Source organism: Dipodomys ordii, unplaced genomic scaffold (assembly GCF_000151885.1).
Source record: "Dipodomys ordii isolate 6190 unplaced genomic scaffold, Dord_2.0 Scaffold24, whole genome shotgun sequence".
Classification (NCBI taxonomy): domain Eukaryota; kingdom Metazoa; phylum Chordata; class Mammalia; order Rodentia; family Heteromyidae; genus Dipodomys; species Dipodomys ordii.
Genome location: NW_012267240.1, coordinates 15,472,961 through 15,479,604, shown reverse-complemented (window position 1 = coordinate 15,479,604; position 6,644 = coordinate 15,472,961).

Sequence of the window (6,644 nt, the reverse complement as noted above, 5' to 3'; positions counted from 1 at the left end):
TTAGTGATTGTATACAAAACCCTTTGACCTGTGTTCTTAGGCTTGTCTCAACCCTTTAAACTCCTTTAAAAAAAAACCTCATTACAGCTGTATGAAGAATAGCTGCATTTCTACCCACCTCCTATAAATATGCACATCATAGTCAAGATGAGACACTTGAATGATTACATTAAAAGCATAAGACCCTTACAGAATGTTAGGTTAATCATAGATAATATGTAGACTGGGAGTCTATCATACATAAATATGAACATCATCATCTTATCTCTCATTCTACTGACTTATGGAAATTGTTCCCTTTTTTGCTTCTAATTTCTTCTGAGCACTTCTTGTACTTTTGCTAATTGAACTACATGAAGCTAGGTGATTAAACTGTGAATGCCCTGGTGAAGGATGGGAAGCATGAATGGAGAATGTGTTCTAGTTTAACGATTTATATGGACAGTGGGGCCACCATGGACATTTTTCTAGCTGGGTCTGTGGGTGGGAAAGTGCCAGTTTTATCCATCATGTTTGAGTGAAGTCCATCTTCTCTCTTCTCTCTCCTGTTCATTACCCAGAAATAGGACACAGGGCACAGAAGATGTCCAAGGCACAGAAAAAAATTTTTCAAGCTAGTTTGGAGAAAATAAAGCCAATGTAGATATAGATGGTTAAGAATAAAGTGTTTAAGTATTTACTTATTGGCTAGCTTTTTATAGTCTGTTCAATGGCTATAAACGCCATGAGGGAAGGGAACATCTTGTTTGCCACTGTATATTCCGTGCCTAAACAGTGCTTGGTCTATGGTGGTTAATGGATGGCTATTTATTAACAGAATGAATGAATCAATGAGCAAGGTCAAGCTGTCTGTGCTCAAGGCTAGCACTCTACCACTTAAGCCACAGTGCCACTTCCGGTTTTTTAGTGGTTAATTGGAGGCAAGAGTCTTACTACGACTTTTCTGCCCAGGCTGGCTTTTGAAACATGGTCCTCAGATCTTAGCCTCCTGAGTAGCTAGGATTACAGGAGTGAGCCACCAGCACCCCAGTGAAAGATACAATCTTGATGAACAAAGCCATTTTGAACACATAGTGTTGGGTCAACTGGATCGCTTTGAGATTTGAGAAGTTAATTCTGTTTGGACATTTTGGTAGGCAAAATGATACCTTCCCAGACATGGCCATGTTGGATTCCATGGGAACCTATGAGTATGTCATGGTACATATCAAGGGGACATTAAAGTTGAAGATAGGACTCCATTTGCTAATCAGCTGACCTTAAAGTCAGACTTATCCTAATGGGCCCAATAACTGAAGTCCTTTAAAGTGACAAGCAGAGGCAGAACCAAGGGGAATTAGAAATTTGATGAGTTTATGCTGTAAGAAGAGGCCATGAACTGAGGATTCAAGCAGCCTCTGGAAATTGGACAAAGCAAGCTCCCATGGAGTTTCCAGGAGAAGCAGTCATACTACACCTTAACTTTAATCCAGCTAGATTGATTTCAGACTTCTCATCAGCAGAAGTGGAAGTTAAGTCTGTGTGTATTTCATTTCCCTATGTAGTACCTAGTTGTTCATTTTTATCCATCTTTTGATAACTGTACACTGATTCTCCTTTGGGGATTTTCCCTTTATCAACTCTCAGTACAGATGTGTTGAGTACAATCCATTTCCTCTTTCACACTAGAAATGAGAATGTGCTGCAGACCTGGCACATTGGTATCTGCCTGGGTATGTTATTAATTAAGGATCAGACATCACTGAGCTAATGTTAAGGACTTGTCTTCTTAGGCCACAAGGAAGAGGCCTCATGGGCTTGAATTCTAGAAATATGGGGAGCTATCTTACCACTGTGGACAGTGTGACACCGAAGACCATAGAGAGGCTTAGAAACAAGATACAGAGACAGGTAGGCTGTCCAAATCATGCTGCTCTTGATGTTTTGTAATCACACGAGCCACTAACTCCCATTTTTTGGTATTCCCCAGTCCCTTTACATTTTATTTGGAGATAGGATACTAATATGAAACCCAGGCTAGTCTCAAACTGTGATCCTTCTGAAATAACTCTCACAAGTAGCCAGGATTATAGACCTGCACTACCATGCTTGGCGACTTTGATCATTAGATCTGGTTGGGCTTGTTATATACACTTGTTTTCAAGTGTTCAGGGACATTATTAACACTGACATGCTCCACCAGTGCAAAAGTGATAGAACTTATGAGAGAAAGCATACATTCATGATGGAAAGAGATAAGTGGAAAAGAAAACACACACTAAAAATGGTTAGACAAGGCTAGAAATGACATATTCACATTGGAGGAATGATTCTCAGAGAAGCTGAGATCTGAGCATCTTAGTTTGAAGCCAACCTGGGCAGAGAAATCCATGAGATCTTTATCTCCAATTAACCAGCAAAGAGCCAGAAGTTGAGATGTGTCTCAAATGGTAGAGCTCCAAGTAAGAGTCCAAGGCCCTGAGTTCAAGCTCCTGTATCAACACACAACAGAAGGCACGAGTAGCTGTTTAGAAAGCACTTTAAAATCTCTTTATAAGCACTTAAACAACATTGTTTTGTTCTCCAAGAGCCAATGGAACACAAGTAATCCCAAGAATATACTCTCAACCCCTGCTATTTCTGAAACAGTCTGGGGTGGGCCTTAAATCCATCTTGAAAAAAAACCAATTTAAGACAAAACTTGACACTCCAAAAACCCTTCCTTTTCCCAAAGCACTTCTTCTTTTCCTTAGCAAGAGCCGAGCCACTGGGCCAAAGCAGGAACTTTCAAGCAACACACTTTGATAGAAAAGGCAGTTTTTCTCACCACTTTTTTTTTTTTGGTCGGTCATGGGGCCTGAACTCCGGGCCTGGGTGCTGTCCCTCAGCTCTTCAGCTCAAGGCTAGTGCTCTACCACTTGAGCCACAGTGCTACTTCTGGTTTTTCTAGTGATTTATTGGAACTAAGAGTCTCATGGACTTTTCTGCCTGGGCTGGCTTTGAACTGTGATGCTCAGATCTCAGCCTCCTGAGTAGTTAGGATTACAGGTGTGAGCCACCTGCGCTCAGCTTTTTCTCACTACTTCTATGTAGATATGAATGCATACAAATTTATAAATATCAAAATATATACTTTATGTAAATATATAAATATCTGCTTTGACTATATATACTACTATATACAAATCTCTTAATGTAAAATTAAAATTGATCAAAACTTGCAAACACAAGCATGGCTTTGTAGTCTAAAGAAATGTGAACAAATGTGAAGATGAGGTAGGAAATTGTAACTGCAGTTGTTATTGATTCTTAGTTAAAAGTTAGATGCATTTGTCTGAATTACGTGAGGGTCAGCACCTCTAGTCACTAGGTTGTTTAGTGGCCACACATGGGAATGGGGTAAAGAATAAGAAGTGCCCATTGGCTTTAAATTCGCCGGGGACCCGGGAGGATTGGGGAAACAGAGGTAGTAGCTGTGGACATCTCTTTTGAAAGGTCATACTGTGAAAGAAAGACATGAAATGCTAGATGAATGTTGGTTTTCTGCAACATGGATTGAGTGGGGAGTGGGGTAGTATGTTCTGCCATCATCGAGCTGAAAATATGTATGCAAAGTTGCACCTGTATTGAACGAACACATTCACATCTCTTTTCTTGTTATCATTCCTTAAACGTAGTGCAAAAACTATTTCCATAACATCTCCATGGTATCAGGGATTGTAGGTCATGTAGAGATGACAAGGTTCATGCAAACACATCATCTTCTTTTCTTTAAGTGACTTGAGCATCCATAGATTTTGGTATTCTTGGGAACCCATCCCCCGTGGGTACTAAGGGACAGACTTTCCAGCACGTGGGAAGAGTTTGTGCCCATCTGTTAGGACTCCCAGGAGCCTACCCACTCTGCATTTAGAGGAAACGCCTCAGGCACTGTGCCTTTGAACTTACAAACCCACTTGAATACTGCTGCTTGGAGCTGAACTTATTTGTAAATAAAAGTTACTTCTCTCACCACACTTAACTAAGGCTTTAAATCATTTTGAAAGTATTCATTTCTTGAGCAACTTAGGGCGGCATAAGGTATTACTTTCCATTCAGATGGAGACTTTTCCATTTTAGGATGATCTTGTCTGTCTGAATTAATGCTTTTCACTCATCAAATGGTGCCCATAGCATGACAAACTTGCAGATGAGTCCCACAAGAGTTGGGGGACATTATTTTCACCTTCCCAACATGACTTCAGCTGGGACCAGCAGGAACAGATTATATAAAGTTGAGGTTTTCAAACTGTTTGAAAGAGGCACTCCATAGGATTTTATCCAAGAATTAATTATTGTGCCAGATTTAGAGTTTTTCTAAGATGTCCCATTGTTAATAATTAGCAACTTCTTAGTCAATACATTCACAGGGAAAAAGTGGTTTACAACATAAACTGACTACTAACTGTCCTCTGTGAACACACACTGTACTTTTTTTCTTCTAGTAAAAACTCACAACATTAGCAAGAGCAAGCATTTTCAAGCTAAAGCAAAATGGCCGTGAGAGAGGGAAGTGGTCACATGACTCCCTTCCAGCCACACAACTTAACTCTCTCCAGATGTAAACCTTCGCTCCTTCTCCCTCCTCTTAATTTTTGTCTGGAGTGAAACTGCTAAAGAGACTGTTTTTCTCCTGTGAAGACACGGAATTGCAACTTCAATGATAAGTACTTGTTTAGTGTGGTTTATCTCCTGTCCCTTGGATCCATGGATATGAGCAATGATATAAGGAAAGAATTCTTAGGAGAGACAGGTTAAAGGAGTAAGCTTTTAAAAATTATCATCATTATAAGCAAAGGAAAATCTTAGGTCTAAACTAACAACAACAGTTCTCTTGTAATGACAACAATAATAAGTATGTGTGAGAAAGAGAAAGATCCTTGGTAGATGGCTGATTAGAATAATGATGTGATTTGATTACTTCAGGTGGCAATAGACAGGTAACTTTCAGAATCAAAAGCCTTAATAGGACATACATAACAAGATGTGAAGGCTCTCCATAGACCAATATTCTTATTTGTGTGTGTGTGTGTGTGTGTGTGTGTGGATGCTGGTTCTGGGGCTTGAACTCAGAGCTTGGGCACTGTCCCTGAGCTTTTGTGAAGACTAGTGCTCTACCACTTGAGTCACAGTTCCATTTCCCTCTTTTCTGTGTTTAATGGGAGATAGGAATCTCTTGTGCCTTCTTTTCTGGATTGGCTTTGAACTTTGATCCTAGATCTCAGTTTCTGGAGTAGCCAGGATTATGGGCATGAGCCACCAGTGTCTGGAAGTTTTTTTTTTTTTTTTACTTAAAATATTACCTTTAACTTTATATTACTTTATATTATATTGTCATTATTTAAGCACAATGGAGTGTGCATATATTACTTGTATGTTGAACATTTTTGTAGCTGTGGTTCAAAAAACAGGCTTTACAATGTAGGAGGAAAATGTCTAGTTTGTTTTCCTCTGTTAAATTAAACATTCTGCCATTTAGACCTCTTAACTAGTGGGTCTGTGATATAAGAAGAATGATGACATTCACAGGCTAAAGCCCTAAAATCCTTGTGGCTTTGGGGGTCAGTTCCATCCTTGACAAATGATCCAAGGCATATTTCTATCTAGATTATTTTAAAAATTTTAAAAATTAGGACAATACACATCGAACTCTTCAGTATCTCAAGATATTGAGATTATGGAGTTATGGGCATGAACCTAAATAGAAAATTCTGAAAGTTGAAGAGGACTAAAGTTCTGTGGTTGTAATTTATATCCTTGTGTGAAGCGAAGGCAGGATTCACCGTTGTGTTTTTGTGACTAGACACCTCTCACAAACCTAAGCCCTTGTGGTATTGTTTGTGAGGGACTATTATGATTCAGAAAGACCATTTCTACTCCATTGTTTTAATGGTTCCTTCTCTGCTTCCAGCACGGAACACCCAGTATTGGTTGCCGGTAGCAGCCTGTATGCTCCTGGGCTCTATAGTTGGGTTGACCTGGATTTATATGTCAATTCTAAGTACTATGGTATATACAGGCAAAGCAACTTACTCTCCCTAGGCGATTGCAGTGTTGACAAAGTTCTCTCCTAGACTAGACTTTAGTCAGGCTCCAGCACAAGCTGAGCTTGTCTCTGTTTTCACAGAGTCTAGTTTTATTAAGTCTAGTTTAGGAACAACCCCTGTCTTCCAGGCATGGTTAAATGCCTCACTACCATCTTCCCCCACGTAATGATCACCCTGGCTATCACTGAGCTAGAATTCCCTCCTTCCTCCTGACATTTCCTTCTGGTAAATTCCCATCCACAAACCCCTACCAACTCCTTGTTTATAAACTCCCACCTTTCCTTGCTGTATTTAAACTTTAGCTCAGTCTCTCTCTTTCTCACCACAAAACCTATTACAGCGGTCTCTCCTCATACCACAGTGGTCTGGAACACTCTGCCTCTTCTTTTAGCAAGGTTATTCTGGTTAACAAGAGGATAGTGATTGTTCTTTGCTACTATCTGCCTTGCATGGCTGTGGAGAAGTCTACTTGCACAGTGGATTCACGATGTAGTTCTATTTTTCTTACCCTCACGATTGCTTTTGTTTTTCCATCCTCAACTCCTTTTTAGTACTCCTTCCTCTTCTTCATGTTAGAAA